Source organism: Bos taurus, chromosome 13 (assembly GCF_002263795.3).
Source record: "Bos taurus isolate L1 Dominette 01449 registration number 42190680 breed Hereford chromosome 13, ARS-UCD2.0, whole genome shotgun sequence".
NCBI lineage: Eukaryota > Metazoa > Chordata > Mammalia > Artiodactyla > Bovidae > Bos > Bos taurus.
The window spans coordinates 16,347,921-16,367,924 of NC_037340.1; the positions used below are offsets into that span (position 1 = coordinate 16,347,921).

The following is a 20,004-nucleotide window of genomic DNA, read 5'->3' on the forward strand; positions in this document are numbered from 1 at the left end:
ACTTTACAAGCTTTTTTTTGGCTGATTATTTGGCAAGATGCCCCCATCTATAAAGCTAAACAATGTTTTAAAAATGTAATTTCCTTATATAAACAACATGTCCTACACTCTGATAAATAACTTCAGATTTGTTTGTTGTTTTAGGTAGGTCCTAAATTCCCAGTCCCTCCCATGACGTCTTCCCTTAAAGCAATTCTAATTTTAATTTTTAAAGTAAACACTGCAAACGATCATATGTTGAGTGAGAGAGAGCAAAACCATTCCATGAATTATTCAAAGAAAGGGCCTGAGGAATATCTGCTAGAATTTTCTATAAATTTGCACGTAAAACTGATCATTTGGGATCATTTCCTTGGCGGTCTGGTGGTTAAGACCGCCTTCCCACTGCAGGGGCCTGGGTTCGATCCCTGGTCAGGGAGGTAAGATCCCACATGCTGCATGGCCGAAAAAAAAACAAATAAAAGTGATCCAGATAAATGAAAGCGATCCAAATAAATAAAAGTTAGATTTGTCGAACTCATTTTACAGACGAGAAAACTGAGGCCTGGAGGTGTGGTAAAACTGTTCCAGATCTCGCCGGGGGGTGGGGAGCGGAGCGGCGGCGGTGGTCCTGCCTGTCTTCTGGCTTCTGCGTTTATAGTCCTCTCCACCTGGAAACTAACACCAACACCTGGCCCCACCCTCACCCCCACCTTCCTTTGTCCCTCTCAGCATGATGGTCACTTCCCATGGGATAATGTCTGCGACAATCCCCCGGAACTCATAAGCTCGCAGAGCAGCCTGCACTTACTCTCTCCCACTTCACACCACACGGTGCCCCTTGCTGCTACTTGCGGTCTCCGCCTCTGAACTGTGGACTCTTTTCTTTAGTTCTCTAAAACACACAGCTTCCTATAGTCCCTGCTGTGTAATAGATGCTGAATAAATATTTGTTGGGGATTTTTCCAGGTGTCTTGCTCTCCCAGAGCGTGCTCTTGCTTTTATACCAGGATCTGAAAACCTTATCGAGTGCCCTTTTCTTTGGCCACACCCTGCGGCCTGTGGGATCTGTGACAGCTACGTGGAAACACGTGTGTGGGTGTGATGGGGATGATGTTGCTGACAAGGCCACGGGTGTATTTTCCTTCTAAATGACCCCCCTGCCATTCTCTAGGGATTACCCCCATCTTACACCAGGAAGCTATCTTTTTTTTTTTTTCCCCCACGGAAGGAAATGGCACATACCACCTAAAATGAGATAGCACCTTGCAGTAATAAGAAGGCTTCCCTGGGACCTGAGCCAGTCTGTGCCTCCTTCAGCCTGGAGGGGCACTGAGGGTTTGAAAGGCACTGCTAGTGTGGAATACAGCATCTGAGGGCCAGTGTGTAAATACGATGGAAGTACCATTCGGAGTAAGATTGTTCAGCCAGGTGGTGGCTCAGCCAGGTGACACCTGAAATCCCTAATAGCTGGAATGGTGTCAATTGCATGAAACTGGTCCTGGAGATGGTCTCCAAGGCTATGCCATACTTCTCAAAAGTCTATAAGCTGAATGTTAAAAGGAATGTTAGTGTAAATCATGAAGATCTTATCTGGCTCAAGGGAAAAAACTAAGAGCCTGCCCAAGATTCTGTTTTCAGGCTCCTGATGATTTCAGGATATTAAATGTCAGCGACACTACACGCATAGGCCACATCACTGATTGGCAACTGAGATAAAATCTAGGTTATGGATCGTAAAATGCTCTCAAGCATCTTCTCGACAAATGCAGCCTGGTGTGAATGATTTGCTAGGGTGTGATATTGTAGAAAATGGGTAACTTCTCGCAGTAGGAACGATGAGCCCCTCTCGACGGCCAGTGGGAAACCTCACTCCTGCTCTGGGGTTTTAGGTTGTTCTAGAAAAGCAGGTATTGATATGAGGAGAGTCTGACACAGGAATAAAGGGATAAAGCAGATCAAATGCAATATACAGTTATCCCAGAAACCAGCTGTTCAAGACACTGGTTGTTAACACAGAGTTTTGCTTCCTGACTGACTACACAGAGGGCCTAATCCAATCACTAAGAGGGTGTCAGATGCTTGCTTTACTCATTTCTTTATTCAGCAGGTATTTTACTGAAACTGTATTGTGTCAAGCCTTGTTCTAGACCCCAGAGATAGCAACATGGAAACAATAAAATCTCTAACCTCATGGAGTGTGCTAAGCAAATTTGAATTCTTCCTGATCTTCGGACATTTTCACTTGAGAATATCAAGTGGGCCTGGGAGAGACTACAATACAACACTGGCACAGTTTGAATCTACAGACTGATGGAGTTAATCCACTTCCTGAAATACACCTGCAGTTCCGTGGAAGGTTGCATATCTGGTTTTCAGTACATGAGAAAATCGCGTTATGATGCTGTTTCTACAAGGGGATCCCATTTTGTTCCAATATATCTGCATAGAAAAAAAGTACCAAAAGGCTATGCACTGAATTTTTATTTTATTTTTTTTTAAATTAATCTTTATTGGAGTACAGTTGATTGACAATGTTGTGTCAGTTTCTGATGTACAGCAAAGTGAATTGGTTCTACATAAGTATATCCACTTGTTTTTATTTATTTATTTTTTTTTCTAGTCCTCCTGCCGCTCCCGCCGCCGCCGCCCCGAGACTCGGCGCCCGCCCCGCGCTGCCGCTTAAGAACCGGCCGGGCGGGCGCCAATCCACTTGTTTTTAGATTCTTTTCCCATAGGGCCATTAAAGTACTGAGTAGGGTTCCCGTGGTATATAGTAGTCCTTATTAGTTATCTGTTTTGTATATAGTGGTGTATATATGGCAATCCCAATCCCCCAATTTATCCCTCCCATCCTTACCCCCTAGTAACCATAATTTTGTTTTCTACATCTGTGACTCCATTTCTGTTTTGTATATAAGTTCGTTTGTGCTATTTTTTTTTTTAGATTCTACATATAAGTGGTATCACATGCTATTTATCTTTGTACACCTAAATTTTAAAAGCAACCATGGAATGACGGAGGCATTTCATTTTTCTCGCAAGGCTTAAACGACTTGAAAATCTCAGTGCTTCAACACCATATGCCTTTCCTTTTTGCTCACCAGCATCCCTTCCCTGGTGCAGTTCCCCGCTCCTCAGAGTCCCCTGCTCCCTGAAAGGAGCAAGGTCGTGCACGGCAAGGCTGTCTGGAGGCCCCACCTGGCAGGGAGGGAGCCGCCTTTGTGTGTGATCCATTTTCCCAAACTCAGCTGCTTGGCCCCCTCCGAACCGCACAGGAGGCTCGGAAGCACCTGCTTCCCGCAGCCAGTGAGCAGCCAGCAAGGCTAGGATGCGAGTCTCGGTTCCTTGCTGAACCCGTGAGAGTTCTCTGAGTATCTGGTACTTACTGGATGCTCTACGCTTTCTGAAAATGAGCCTGGGAACTTTATATATGTTATTTAGATGCAAACAATTCAATTTCATAGTTAGAACTGAGAGGCACAGAAGAGAAACTATGGGTCTAGTGTGGCCAGTGCCTTAGACCAGAAGACACAACAGGAGCTCATTGTGGACCTGCTTTGGACAAGGCATGTGATTTTGGACATATGAGCAGCCTCTTGATCGGAAAAAGAATAACATCACTTATATTTGTAATATTCTATGATTGCTTAAGCTAAGTAGCTGTTTATATGTATATATTTAAAGAATCTACAGTTTTACATTGACACACACACATAAACATACACACATTATATATATATATCAGATCAGATCAGTCGCTCAGTCGTGGCCGACTCTTTGTGACCCCATGAATCGCAGCAGGCCAGGCCTCCCTGTCCATCACAAACTCCCGGAGTTCACTCAGACTCACATCCATTGAGTCAGTGATGCCATCCAGCCATCTCATCCTCTGTCGTCCCCTTCTTCTCCTGCCCCCAATCCCTCCCAGCATCAGAGTCTTTTCTAATGAGTCAGCTCTTCGCATGAGGTGGCCAAAGTACTGGAGTTTCAGCTTCAGCATCATTCCCTCCAAAGAAATCCCAGGGCTGATCTCCTTCAGAATGGACTGGTTGGATCTCCTTGCAGTCCAAGGGACTCTCAAGAGTCTTCTCCAACACCACAGTTCAAAAGCATCAATTCTTCGGCACTCAGCTTTTTTTTTTTTTTTTAGCTTTCTTCACAGTCCAACTCTCACATCCATACATGACCACTAGAAAAACCATAGCCTTGACTAGATGGACCTTTGTTGGCAAAGTAATAACTCTGCTTTTGAATATGCTGTCTAGGTCGGTCATAACTTTCCTTCCAAGGAGTAAGCGTCTTTTAATTTGATGGCTGCAGTCACCATCTGCAGTGATTTTGGAGCCCACAAAAATAAAGTCTGACACTGTTTCCACTGTTTCTCCATCTATTTGCCATGAAGTGATGGGACCAGATGCCATGATCTTCGTTTTCTGAATGTTGAGCTTTAAGCCAACTTTTTCACTCTCCTCTTTCACTTTCATCAAGAGGCTTTTTAGTTCCTCTTCACTTTCTGCCATAAGGGTGGTGCCATCTGCATATCTGAGGTTATTGATGTTTCTCCTGGCAATCTTGATTCCAGCTTGTGCTTCCAGCGTTTCTCATGCTGTACTCTGCATATAAGTTAAATAAGCAGGGTGACAATATACAGCCTTGACATATTCCTTTTCCTATTTGGAACCAGTCTGTTGTTCCATGTCCAGTTCTAACTGTTGCTTCCTGACCTGCATATAGGTTTCTCAAGACACTTTCTCATGACACTTTCGGTCTACGCCATCTCTTTATTGTCTTCCTCTTCCCTCAGAGAGGAGCTTCCTAGTGGCTCAGGGGTAAAGAATCCACCTGCCAAGCAGGAGATTGGGGTTTGATCCCTGGGTCAGGAAGATCCCCTGGAAAAAGAAATGGCAATCCACTCTGTTATTCTTGCCTGGGGAATCCTACAGACGTGTGAGCCTGGTGGGCTACAGTCCATGGGGTCACAAAAGAGTTGGACATGACTTAGCGGCTAAACAACAACAACAACTCCCCTCAGAGAAGAGGTGCGTTCATCCCGTGGGGCCCTGGCCATCCAGGCAGGTGTGTGTCGTCAGAGGGGAGGGTATGCTGATGGCAGCTGGGGGTTCCGTCCCCAGCCTGTGGGCTCTGCTGGTAGAAACAACATAGGAGCTATTGAGAAACCCAAGGGCAGTGCAGCCCTGCAGTCAGTCTGGCAAAGCCATGTGCCTTTCTCAGTGCTAAGGGGGAGGGCGCTCGGGCTATTTATTACACACCAGAGACCAGTAAACCACATACCGATGAAAAGGCAGCATTTTCTAGCTAACAAAACAGTTTGCGGTGCCAAGGGACAGGGAAGTCTTTTTTTCCAGCAAGGTTTACACAGTCCAAGCAGTCGGGGGAAGGACTGTAATTCCAGGAAACTCAGCTACAAGAATTTGACATTTTAACAGGAACCAGCTAGCATTGCAACCTTGAGAGGCGACAGCCTGCTACAGAGAAGAGGAAGAAGAACCAAGACAGATCCAAAGAAAGGATGCTGCCACCACGCTGACTTCTGGTTAGGTGGGAAAACACACGTCCTTATCATTTAAACAGTTTGAGTCAGATTACTATGTATATGCATTTTTAAGTAATTCAGATATAAGGTTTTTTGGTTTTGTTTTTGGTTGTGGCAGGTCTTCCCAGGCTTTCTCTGGTTGCAGCGAGCGAAGCTCCTCCTGGTTGCACTGTGCGGGTTTCTCACTGCGGTGTCTTCTTTTGCTGTGGAGCAGGGTTCTAGAGCGCACGGGTTTCCACAGCTGCGGCTCCCGGGCTCCAGAGCTCAGGCTCGGTAGTAGCACAGGCTTAGTTGCTCTGCAGCGTGCGGGATCTTCCCAGATCAAACCCTAATCCCTGCATTGGCAGCCAGATTCCTATCCACTGTACCACCAGGGAAATCCCCAGATTACTATATTTGTCGTAAAAAAAACCTTCCTGGTACAAGGACGCACCTAGAGGGACCACATACTGATAACCAAACCCCCCTCAGGGAGCTGTGCTTTAACAAGCCCCCAGGGAGCAGCCAGGGTTTTTAGAATTCTGAACAATAATCTTTGATTAACTCTAGAAATTGCTGATGGGAGTTTGTGAATGTCAAATGTCGTTAATCCTCTTGCCTTCCTTAAAGAGACCTTTCAAGTATATGTAAAATGGAGGTTTAAGAGTCAAAGGAAGGATGTCCATTTTTGGATCAGCTCTTGGCAGAGGATACATGGAATCCAAACAATTTAAAAAACAACACTGCCCTAAAAATAACTGGTGACGTTCCACTGGAGTGGAGGAACTAGTGGCTAATGTTTCCTGGAGGAAGTATTCCCAGTAGTAGCTAAACTGCTATTTGTTGCATAGAAACTGCAGATAAAACACACTGCTAAGTGGTAACTACCGGGGGACCGTTTATTATAATTACGGTAATTTAGAAAAGACTCCCATAAACTCATTTTGACTTAGAATGCACAAATCAGTGAGAATATTCTTTACTGTTCCTCTCCTGATAGTTCTGTGCGGACTTTTCCCCAGATACTTGTTTACAATCTTCATTAAAAATTTGGACAGACTCATCAAAGCCAACAATCTGTTCTCTTTGATTTTTTTTTTTTAAACCAATGGGTGGTATTTCATTCTCTTTGCATTCTCTCTGAAGAGAGTTTTGTGAAAATTTGCATAATTTTAATTGAAAGATATTTAGTCCTTGTGTGTGACAAGGAAACACTGGACTAGAGAGAGTCTGGGACCCCAGGAGGCAGTCTTGTGCATTTTCCTCTGTCTGGCTGGCTTCTTCCCTGTGAATTCATATAAAATGTTTGTGAAATGTATTGAAAATATAGATGAGAAACCATTTTGTCTCAAGGAATTGTATTAATTTTCCTCTTTCAGTTTGCAAGGAGTAGAAACTGTCTCTTACTTCAGAGGACAGACTTCTTGTTAAATAGGAATGAAACAGAGGAATCAGGAAAATACATCCATGACTGGATAGCCACTATGCAGAGAGAACAAAGGCTTTTTATCCATTAGGACCCAGTAATAGCAACAGTGGGCAAGAACTCTGGGGACCAGAGAGCTTTTGTGTCCTCAGAACTGAACAGCTGTCACCCCCGACTTAGGATTGCTATTGGGACTTCGTATCTTCCGAATCTTGTTTGCCAATCTTTTGTCTTTAAAAGATAGTTTCACTCTATAGAATTCCAGACTTTGATAGTGGTGTTGTTGTTGTTGTTTTTTTGGTTCGTTTTTCTACTTTAATTTTATCATTTCATTGCATTCTGACTTGCATTGTTTCTAATGAGAAGTTAGTTATCATTCTTATTATCAACACTGCATTAAAAAAAAAATCTCTTCAATTTCTGACTTAACTGGATAATTTCTATCTAGTGTTCAAGTTCACTAATGTTTTCTCTTGAAGATTCAAACTGCTGTTAATGTCATCTAGTGAGTATCTAATTTCAGGCATGCATTTTAGAGTCTTTGAATTTCCATTTTGGTCGGCTTTCAGAACTCCCTTTGCTCTCATGAAATACTCCTTTCTCTTAACCATTATATTCATCTTTTTCTGTCAATTCTCTTTTTTTTAATTGTTTTGATTTAGAACACTTTAAAAGTCTTTATTGAATTTGCTGCAATATTGCTTCTGTTTTATGTTTTGGTCTTTTGGGAGATCTCCGCTCACTGACCAGGAACTAAGTCTGCACCCCCCTGCATTGGAAGGCAACATCTTAATAGCTGGACTGCCAGGGAAGTCTCTCTATAAATTCTTAAAAATGCTTAAAATAATATTTTAAAATTTTTGATGCTAATTCCAATAACTGGGTTAACTGTAGGTCTGCATTAAAGATGTAGGTCTTAACAGACCTAGTGTAAGATGTAAGTGAAGTGAAGTCGCTCAGTTGTGTCCGACTCTTTGTGACCCTGTGGACTGTAGCCTACCACGCTTCTCTGTCCATGGGAATCTCCAGGCAAGAGTACTGGAGTGGGTTGCCATTTCTTTCTCCAGGGGATCTTCCCAACCCAGGGATCGAACCCAGGTCTCCCGCATTGCGGGCAGACGCTTTAACCTCTGAGCCACCAGGGAAGTCTACTGTAAGATGTAGGTCTACATCTATTAACCATGTTTTCTCTCAGTTACTGGTCAGTGTCTCCTACTTATTTGCATGCCTCATAATTTTTTACTGCATCTAAGATACGTACATTCGAAGACAATGAAAACTGAAGTATCATAATATTTTGATTTTATTTCTCAGATCATGCAGGCTCTTTTCTTCTGTTGACAGGGCAAAACATTGAGTATTTATTTTCCTTCTGGAGTCTAATTGGCGTGGGTCTGTGCTGAAGTTTTAATTAGGTTGAGATGACCTATGCTTAGACCAGCCCTTAGCTCCCACACAGCTTCTGTCTTTCTGAAATCTTCAAATCTTTTTGAAATCTTTGAAATCTTGTATTTGAGCTGATGGGCTTCCCTTTAAAGTAGTTTTCGTTTACTTTGGATTCAATTCAGAATCCCTGGAATCCAAGCCCGGGGTGAATGCAGGGGTCTTTGTGATTTTGCTCTGCATTTTAGCCCTTTCTTCGATGATTATTTTTGTCAAAGTGTGAGGGTGAGGATGGGGATGTGAGAGTCATTGGGCCAATTTGGTTTTGCACTTGGGACTCCTCCGTATTCCGGTTCCCGTCTCTGGGCACCACGACCGTCTGAATCTCAGCTCATTTCTTCTCCCTGCAAAACCTCTCTAGGCCAGCCCTGCCGTATCTACACTAGAAGTTCCTGCCTATGAGTGTATGCTGTTCAAACTTCCCCTTTGCCAGTGAAGGGTTCATTTCTCTGAAATTCAGGTTATTAAGCTTTCCCCTGTCCCCAGTCTTTGTCAGCCCCTTGGGAAAGTATGGTTTTTATATGTCTGGGCCTTTTTTGGTGTTGCCATGAGAACAAAGGTCTTTCATGTTCTTCTAACCTGAAGTGAAAGTCAGGGTCAAACGTTTGAATTTTTAAAAGTGAAACCCTAAAATCACTAGAAGAAAATTTAGACTAATGTATTTTAAGTTTTGGAGTGAGAAAGTCCTTCCCAAGCAAGACCCAACCCTCAGGATCTCACAAGTCATAAGGAAAATGATTTACTTTCTCTCTCACACATATGAGATACATATATATCAAAAGCTACATATAAACATGTTTCTATAACTCTCTTCAACTTCAGTGTAGTATTAGTAAAATATACCAAAGATTGAAATGACAAACTCAGAAAGAAATATTTGCATCACATAAGACAAAAATGACTTCAAAAACTATTAAGAGATTTTTAAAGAAGTAAATATTTTCAAAAAGAAAATGAAAAAGGCAGGTATTGAACATAAAATCATCATAAATAGAGTATCCAATGAAAAGATACTCACACTCACTGAAAATTAATAACTACAAACTGAACTGAGACATTATATTTGCCTATCACCTTGACAAGATTAGGTGCTAGCAAGGGTCTGCGGAAACCAGCAATCACAGTGTGAATGGGGTGGAAATAGCACAACATTCTTAGGTTTGCTTCTCGTTATCTTCAAGTGCTTTTTGGTGACATCTAACAAAATTAGAAAATTAATCCACCATTTGACCCAGCAATTTCAGTTCTGGGAATTTATTCTGTGCTAAGCGTGTGCTCAGTCACTCAGTTGTGTCTGATTCTTTCTGACTCCATGGACTATAGGCCACCAGGCTCCTCTGCCCATGGAATTTTACAGGCAAGAGTACTGAAGTGGGTAACCATTTCCTCCTCCAGGGCATCTTCACAACCCAAAGATCTAACCCAGGTCTCTTGCATTGCAGGCAGATTCTTTACCACTAGTACCACCTGGGATGCCCAATTTATTCTGCAGATACACTGAAATACACATAAGAATGTATGCAAAAGTGGAACCATTGCTGTGTTGTTTACAAGAGGGAAAACCGGAAATAGCTTTACTATTCATACCAGAGGCCTGATTCATAATATATAGTACATCATCTTAATGGAATATTTCATAACTAGAAGGAAATTAATAGAGCTGTGTGTGCTAATATAGAAAGATGGCCAAGGCATATTGTCAAGGGTAAAAATCAAGTTATAGGATAATATGATTCCTATGTCCTCACTAGTATATATAAATAAGAATGTCTGTGAATATGTGAGTACAGGACAATATATCCAGAAGGTACACAAGGAATCGTTGATGAGTGGGTCTAAGAGTCTGAAGGATTTATTTTTAATTTTAAACCATATTATTACTTGGATTTTTTTCAAACTCAAGGATCATGGTTACTTTTATAAAATAAAGGAAGGAAGCTATCACTATGCTATGAAATAGTATATTTAGCAACTGACCTATATGGTTTATTGTGTTACAGACCACATCATACTCACGAATATTCTGAGTCCATTGCAGAGTCTTGCACACAAGAAAAGCAACATGTGAATGAATGAAAAACGAAGCTATGACTTTTTGGACGGTATGTGGGAAACAGGCAAGTTCACAGAGTCTGCTGGTAACATTAAAATGCTGATAGATTTAGCAAATCTCCTTCAGTTCACCAGGTAGTGGCTTATTTTGCTGACCTGAATTCAGAGTTGTTTGTCATAAAGGCTTTGGAAAAAGAAAACATAAACTTTTGCTTTTGGGTGGGACTGAGCTGTCGTTCCAGAAGAAACAAGAACCTGTTGTCTTGCTTGAATTGTAGCAGCATTTTGGAAATCAAGGGCCACTGGTCCCAGAATCAGGAGTCTGGCGTCTGTTGTCTTCACTTTGCTGCTAACTGGCCTGTTACTGAAGGCAGTTTCTAAGGAGATGCTGCCAGTGCTCGCATGCAGCCCCATCCCGCCCTTCTCAGATTTGTCTCTGCCTAATTGAACTCCCTTTGGCTCTGATCCAGGACGCCCTGTTTCACCTGCTGATAAATAGTCTCTCGCTTTCCAGCTTCAGAGCTAAACGAAGCCCTGGAAGGAACCACCGTTCATCTTAACTATGTACCCAGTGCAGAGACCAGCAGGCTGGGCGATCAATGTGGTTTCGCAGCAAATTGGCAGAGTTCAGCAGTTATTTGCTGGAACATCAAAAACCCAGGTACTGAAGGGCTTTTCTCCAGAGTCACCGGGGACCTTCGTTTGAAGGTATGAAAAAGAGAACTTATGCTTTGTTTCAGCTTCTTGCTAAAGTTTGGAAGTTCTAAATAACGGCCTGAGTGAACTCATCAGGGAAATACTGAATTCTCCCTTGGGTTAGGCAGGGGAAATGAAGGATGACCTATGAAGTCATGAGACATGCCTACCATGTGGATGGTAACCCCAGCAGGCATGGCTGTCTACACAGCCTGAGTTTAGCTGATTGGCAGAGCACAGTTGGCCCCAAGGACTTCTGCTTGTACGTCAAGGCACCAACTCCTCTCTACTCTGATGCACTCTGTTTTGACTTGCTGCATTTCCTGCAACAAGTGGTGACTCTCAGACTCCCCATCACTCAGTTCTCGCATCTGTTACCTCCTCACTCCCTACAGCCCTTCTGTGGTCACCTCCTCGGTCCAGGCGCAGCCCAGGTCTGCAAGAGGATTAAGTCATTCAAGGAAAGCTCCATTGGGAAGGATGTCCAACAGGGAGGCTGAACACATGTGTATAAAACCAAAGCTAGGTTTCTTTCAGAGAAGCTGATAAATGGAGCTACTGTCAGCTCTGGGCATGGAGACCATGAGCAGCATTGGATGAGAAGCACAATCACAAAAGTCACTGGGGCCAGGTGCTGGTTCAAGCAGCAAGAATGTGGGGCAGCCCCGGACACGTGGCACTGACCACACTGACAAGGTGCAATGAGATGTCCCTGGGCTCTCTTTTTGACAGGTGGGGGCCAGGTCAGGTGTTTGGGTTTTATGCTGCTGTTTCCTTGTTCCCACTATAATTTTTCTGGATCAAGTCCTTGCAGGCTTACAGTTTGGGTAAAGTGGACTATTTGATTGTCTCTATAGGTGGTCACATTTCCTGTCTAGTTTATGGCATATTCACATTTAACACATTATAGGGATTCCTAAACCAAGCGCCTTTTTCAGAACACAAGAAAGTCACATTCAGCCTGGAGGAAATAACTGAGTGACTTCTGCATCTTTTGGGTTCTAACACACCCAAGTGCTCAGAGGTCTAGATTTTTTTTCTGTTGAGTAGGATGGCTGACTCATTGGAAAAGACCCTGATGCTGGGAAAGATTGAGGGCAGGAAGAGAAGGGGACGACAGAGGATTAGATGGTTGGATGGCATCACCCACTCAATGGACTTGAGTTTGAGCAAACTCCAGGAGATAGTAAAAGACAGGAGATCCTGGTGTGCTGCAGTCCATGGGGTCAAAAAGAGTTGGATATGACTTAGTAACTGAACAACAAACAAGGAACTTTCTAAAAATACAGTTTTAAAGGCTATTTTCCATTTATAGTTATTACAAAACATTGGCCAGTGAGGACTTTTTTGGTCTTATTTTGATTTTTGCTTAGAAGTGAGAATCCATTTTAAAAAAACTACTCATTTTACCTAAGTATCACTTGCTTCTTCAGTCTCAGAAACCATGCAAACCTGGAACAGAATGGGTTTCCTGGGTAGCTCAGGCAGTAAAGAATCTGCCTGCAATGCAGGAGACCCTGGTTCGGTCCCCTGGAGAAGGGAATGCCAACCCATTCTGTATTCTTGCCTGGAGAATTCCATGGACAGACAATGGAGTCGCAAATAGTTGGACACAACTGAGCGACTAACAGTTTCACTTTGAACAGATCACCCGCGAGCAATCTTGTATCTCCTTGCAGTTGCTAAGTGTTCCCAGAAGCCCAAGTGATCCTAGGAGATGGTTTATATAATCGTAACGCGAGAGCAACACAGGACTGGTAAGAGCGTCATTTTTCTTCCATGCCATCACCTCCATTTCCCTGTGACAAAGACCAATGGAGAGGAGCGGCTTGCCTCCGTGGCCTGAAAGCTTTGTAAATTACACTGGTAAACCCCTGATGGATCACTTCACGGCAAGGAGTCGAGGAGGAGGGGGCCCCTACGTTTTCCCTTTCCCAGTCTCTGTTCTAGTTTCATCTTTGTCCCATCTCACACATCATTCCCCATCTTCCTCATCACACTTTTTCTATAATTTAGGAGGATACTTTCCAGGGCAAAAGCAAACCAGGGAGCTGGCTTAAGAAAAGAGCGCCAAGGAAGAGATTGAGAGGTCTGTGTGCGTGTGTGTGTGTGTGTGTGTGCACATGCGCACTGCTGCTTGCATAGCTACACAACACACGCCTGGAGGTGTTCTCTATGATCATTGTGGTTTCTCTTTCAGTGGCTGCCCTGCGTTATCCTCCCTTGGGCGGCACCCAGTCTGAGAGGCAGTGCAGTGCAGTAGAAAGAATGCTGGCCTCCGGAGTTCATCCAACTCAGCACTGAATTCCAGGCTCTGTTACTTATTATCAGACACACTCTCTGAGTCATATTTCTAATCCCTAAGAGAAGGATACAAATCCCCACTCGCTGGGCTGCTGCTGTTAGGTCTGTGTTCCGGGTGTGCAGGGCATACATTCTCTGGAAATGAGTGATTTCGTGTTTCAGACTCTTACACTGTGATGCGTAAGAAAAAAATCAGATTTATTTATTTTTTTTTTTTTAGGGAGAGTACGCTGAGAACTGATCCACTTTTTTTTTTTTTTTAATGATTTCAGGGTCTAGATAAGGCTATAGCTTGAGTATTTGAATCACAGATCTCTGTGTTAGCAAGGTCCTTGGTACCTCACGTGGCATGTGTTTTATGAAGGTCATCTTTCCTGATGCTCCTGCGTTTGCCAATGGAGAAACAAAGGTCTACAACCTGACAAATTAACACATAAACTCTTTAGCTACTGCTGAAGTCCTTGCCAATGTTTCAAGCCACAGAAAGGAAAAAAACCCACACATATACTTTGCCAGGCCTTGTAAAAACCGCACAGTCATTTCAGAAAGTTTCCAAGCAAGGAATTTCTCTGTAACCTAAGTTATTTGTGAGGTTTTTTTTTAAATATAGAAAATATGTTCCTTGCTTGAACCAATTCCCATGTTAAACGTCTGCCTTCATCACTCATTTTTATTACCAGTCTAAACACAGACTGTTTCAATGGAGCCCATTTACAGAGGATAATAAAAAGGATTCATTACTCATTTTCTTCTTATTATCTTTCAATTGCTCGAGCTCAAGATGGTACTTAAAGTGGACATTAGGCCTCAGTAGCCAGGACATTACAGGAATGCAATTTACAATACTACTTAACACCCTCCAACACTTAAAGAAGAGAAACGCTCTTTCTCTAATTCCTTAGCTCAGGCTGCCTTTCCTCATGTATATTCCACTTTTAGCTCATTAAACTTCACATTTTTATAGGAAGTTTTCCCTCTTTTCTTCATTAGGATGTTTCCCTCTTGGTCTGCAATTGTCTCAGGTCCCATTCAATAAGCTTGAACATTCTCTTCTTCAAAAAATACACATAAAACACCTGCCTTATCACTTTCATCATTAAGCATAATTTCTCTACAAACAAGCTGTCATCCACCACTAAAAATTTAGCTAGAAATTGAATTTCAGTGCCGCATGCAAATAATAGCTGTTTTTGAATGATGGTCAATGGTTATCTCATAATGTGAATAGATTATAGCCCCAAATTATATCTTCCCATGGACTAGTACCTTCTCTCCATCTCAACCTTCCCCTGGATTGATCCCACTATACTCAGAATTATTTTATACTTAAATAGCATGTACTGAAATTGGAATTAACTTAGCACAGTAAAACAGGTGCTGAAAAATCCCATTGGCTTTTTCCCCTTACTTTTAAATTACAGTATAGCTGATTTACGATATTGAGCTAGTTTCAGGTATACAGCAAAGTGATTCAATCAGACATATATAAGTGTGTATATACATATATATTTCAATTCTTTTCCATATAGGCTATTAAAATATACTGAATATATTTTATTCAATATATGAATATATTCGTATATTGTGCTGTGCTATTCAGTAAATCCTTGTTTTTAATCTGTTTTATATATAGTAGTGTGTATATGGTAATCCTCCCTCTCCCTCTTTTCTCTTTGGTGACTGTAAATTTGTTCCCTATGTCTGTGAGTCTCTTTCTGTTTTATAGATACATTTATACCCACTGACTTTTATAATTCAAGTTAATGTCACTTTGCTTCTTTATTTAAGCAACAATATTCTTTTATTAATAAGAATCATATAGCAACTTTCTCTATGAAGCTCTAAATCATTTACAAACCTCATGGTTGCCTGGGGGGTTAACTCCTGATGTATTTAATTAAAATGGAGCAGGCTTATACTAACAGGAAGTGGCCTTCTCCACCTGCCACTTACTGTGTATGGAACCCTGAATAAGTCAGGTAAATGCTCCATACTTTCATCTCCTTGTCAGTAAAATGAGTATAATAACAAATTAATATAATACTTAGTTCTTAGGGCTGTTGAGAGGAACAAAAAGAATAATGCTCATAAAATACTTACTGCCTTGCCTGGAGTATATTAAATGCTTCATAAATATTAGCTATTATGTCTGCACTCACTACTTATTAGGTGACTATTGTGTGATGAAGTCTTTTATGTGTTGTCTTAATTAATCCCCCTGAAAATGAGAGGCACCGTGGTGGCGTTGTTGCTGTCAGTAAATATTAGATAATAGTCTGAATAGAGACTGGAGGGAGTGGTTTGATGGGGATGCAGAGCTCAACAGACTGATTGACTCCACCCACTGTGGGGCTCAGGGGACATCCAAGCTCCTCTCCTGCCTCCTTCTCCACCAGGGATCTAGAAAGGGAGTGTTGGACACAACACTGCACAAGAAATACCCTCGGCTTTGTCAGCAAGGCCACTGCTTTCCATCAGGGGTGGCCTGGAGTGAACTACTAACCCTCACTCTGTCTTGGTTTCTTCCACTGTAAGTGAGTAGATCATAACCCCCTCACATGGTTTGGGGGAAAATTCAAGAAAAGAATGCTTGTAAAACTAGCTTTCACAAAGAAAAAGAGAACATAGTAGACTGCAAAAAAATTTTAATTGGATTATAATTGCTTTACAATCTTTACAATGTTGTGTTGGTTTCTGCTGTACAGTAACGTGAATCAGCTATAGGTATACATATATCTCCTCCCGCTTAAGCCTGCTCACCACCGCCCAGTCCCGCTCACTCCAGTCCCAGCCCTCCACAGAGCACTGAGCTGAGCCCCCTGTGCTATAGGGCAGCTTCCCACTAGCTATCTGTTTTAAACATGGTAGTGTATATATGCCAATTACAACCTCCCAATTCATCCCCCACTCCCACGTCTGCACATCCATTCTCTATGTCTTCGTCTCTGTTCTTGTCCTGGAGGTTCATCTGCACCATTTTTCTAGGTTCCATATATATATATGGAATATATATATATATATACACACACACACACACACACACATTAATACGTGACATTGATACAGTAGATTTTTAACACTACCTTCTTTCTCTTAACATCCACTAAAGCATAAAAAACAAACACTTCCTAACCCCAAAATGAAAACACATGCACAAAAAAATTATAGAGTCACCTTAGATCACACAGCTATAATCATGATACCATGCAGTGGCTAGCCTGTGTTTTCTAAAAATAAATTTGATGCCTAACTCAGCACAGGAGCCTTGGAGACTGGATCAATTTCTCTTTCTGACACCTCTACTCAAAGAGTCCATGGAAAAGAGGTTCACAGATTTAGCCAGAAAGTAGAACACACAACTGGACTGTAACGGAGCAAGATGAAAACTGAAACCAGCGAGGTTCCTGCTGAATTCAGGACTGTACACTTTATCAAGCAAACCACTTTCTTCATTGCGCCCATCGTCAGACACTGTTTGGCTTATTTTCCTTTTTAAATATGGGGCCTGTGAGGTGGCGACACCGGACCCTGTGTGTGCGTTTTCACCCAATCTGTTGGTGACGTCAACAAGGAAAGCATTTGCTCTGTCCTTTTCAAATACAGATATCATGGTCTCTTTTCCTTTGCTTCCCTCCTGGAGTCCTGGGCGCCCCCCTGCCAGGTCTCCCTTTGTTTATGCTAATGTAATAAACCGTCCCCAGGGAGTTCTGGCTAAACATAGTACGAAACAGTCAGCAACATAATCAATTATTTTACTAGCAAGGATGGCTTTGTTTATTTAATCTCCCTTTTAAAAAACAATCATTTCTAAAAGGCATTTCATATTTCACTATTTTGACAGCATCAGGAAACTCCATTGTTAATCAGAAACATGTTATGTTACACAGACATACATACAGGCAACAGCCAAGATCTGTCAGCTGGATTGACTTTTACAGCATAAAGCTGTAAAAACACTTTATAGGAGAAAAACCCTAGAGCAGCAGGGTACGCACAGACTGAGTGACAAAGCTCAACCCAGATGAATCCACAACGGAACCGGGCATTAAATACCCAATTTCACTTTAATACACCATTTTTATAGGATGGGCGTACTTGGATATGAAACGTTAATGATAGGAAAGAGTATTAAGGATTAATGAATATATAGGAAACATAAAGAGTCATGGTTTCTGAATCACTAAGTGTATTGGTTGATTTATTTTGACAGGTGCAGTTTAGTTTTAATGATTTCAAATAACACTTCGTAGTAGGGTACTAAAAATCCTGCCGGGTGTATGTATGCTCATGGTAATAAAATCTTGGTAATATGAGTTCCACTGTAAGCCTTAGCAGTTAAATCTTCATTAAAAGTAAGTTCCTCTGCAGGTTTGTATGTCAGTGAAGTGAAATTATGCAGATCTCTTCTACTTTATGATGTGATATTTTAGATCATTATTATTTATGTTTGGTTCAGAATATGATTCCTTTTTGAGGTTAAGAGTGAGAATTCATCTCCTGGATAATCATTCAAGTCAAGTCTTTACATGATTTCAATACATCACTTCATTTTCTGCCTCAGTTTCCCAAGGATGCGAAATAGGTAACTTCCTGATGAGAGAATTAATTAATATCTCGTAAAGAATTTTAAGGTTTTTGTATGAAAGAACCCTTCATGAGGAAAAATATGAAGCTGTATGACATAAAAGAGCAAAGACCGTAGATTTCAAACACTGTGGAAGTTATTGAAGAATAAAAAAAATACCAGAGGGATATAATTATCTTCAGAAAGACATCTATCATCAGGCAGACTATAATACAGTGATGAAAGATATATTAAGAAGGAGTCTGATGAAGCCTTCGGGGAATTAAGCACCATGTCATTGGCAAGACTGCTAATACTCACATTGTACAAACACTAAATCAAATATCATCCAGAAGGCTGAATAAAATGAGAGTGGTCAAATTATAGCCTAAATGTAAGGCTTCTAGTAATCCCGACAAATCTATCCATGACTCGGTTTTCCCTTGTGTTGACATACCATGACTGATGCTCATTATTGACTCAGAAAAGCCTTTCCATCCTTGCTTATACACCTGAAGAGCAGGATAATGGAGGGCTGTAGGCTGAATTTCTCTTCCCATCACTCTTTTGTCCCTGGTCTCCCTGCCTTGAGTTTCAAGGGATAAGAGAGGAAGAGATAAGAAAGACTTCCTCTGTGATCAATGCAAAGAAATAGAGGAAAACAACAGAATGGGAAAGACTAGAGATCTCGTCAAGAAAATTAGAGATACCAAGGGAACATTTCACACAAAGATGGGCTCGATAAAGGACAGAAATGGTATGGACCTAACAGAAGCAGAAGATATTAAGAAGAGGTGGCAAGAATACACAGAAGAACTGTACAAAAAAGAGCTTAATGACCAAGATAATTATGATGGTGTGATCACTCACCTAGAGCCAGACATCCTGGAATGTGAAGTCAAGTGGGCCTTAGAAAGCATCACTACGAACAAAGCTAGTAGAGGTGATGAAATTCCAGTTGAGCTATTTCAAATCCTGAAAGATGATGCTGTGAAAGTGCTGCACTCAATATGCCAGCAAATTTGGAAAACTCAGCAGTGGCCACAGGACTGGAAAAGGTCGGTTTTCATTCCAATCCCAAAGAAAGGCAATGCCAAAGAATGCTCAAACGACCGCACAATTGCACTCATCTTACACGCTAGTAAAGTAATGCTCAAAATTCTCTAAGCCAGGCTTCAGCAGTTCATGAACCGTGAACTTCCAGATTCAAGCTGGTTTTAGAAAAGACAGAGGAATCAGGGATCAAATTGCCAACATCCGCTGGATCATGGAAAAAGCAAAAGAGTTCCAGAAAAACATCTATTTCTGCTTTATTGACAATGCCAAAGCCTTTGACTGCATGGATCACAATAAACTATGGAAAATTCTTTAAGAGATGTGAATACCAGACCACCTGACCTGCCTCTTGAGAAACCTATATGCAGGTTAGGAAGCAACAGTTAGAACTGGACATGGAACAACAGACTGGTTCCAAATAGGAAAAGGAATATGTCAAGGCTGTATATTGTCACCCTGCTTATTTAACTTATATGCAGAGTACAGCATGAGAAACGCTGGGTTGGAAGAAGCACAAGCTGGAATCAAGATTGTCGGGAGAAATATCAATAACCTCAGATACGCAGATGATACCACCCTTATGGCAGAAAGTGAAGAGGAACTAAAAAGCATCTTGATGAAAGTGAAAGAGGAGAGTGAAAAAGTTGGCTTAAAGCTCAACATTCAGAAAACGAAGATCATGGCATCTGGTCCCATCACTCCATGGGAAATAGATGGGGAAACAGTGGAAACAGTGTCAGACTTGATTTTTTGGGGCTCCAAAATCACTGCAGATGGTGACTGCAGACATGAAATTAAAAGACACTTACTCCTTGGGAGAAAACTTATGACCAACCTACATAGCATATTGAAAAGCAGAGACATTACTTTGCCAACAAAGGTCCATCTAGTCAAGGCTATGGTTTTTCCTGTGGTCATGTATGGATGTGAGAGTTGGACTGTGAAGAA

General features: G+C 41.7%; 1 protein-coding gene across 1 annotated transcript in view; it reads left to right on the forward strand.

The window, feature by feature from the left end:
* The first annotated feature begins 5,245 nt into the window (after positions 1-5,245).
* Positions 5,246-20,004, forward strand: part of SFMBT2 (Scm like with four mbt domains 2) — a 211,252-nt gene continuing 196,493 nt past the window's right edge. The window contains exons 1-2 of the mRNA XM_059892640.1: positions 5,246-5,541; positions 10,385-11,144. The gene's annotated coding sequence lies outside the window, so the exon portion shown is untranslated. The remainder of the gene's footprint in view (positions 5,542-10,384; positions 11,145-20,004) is intronic.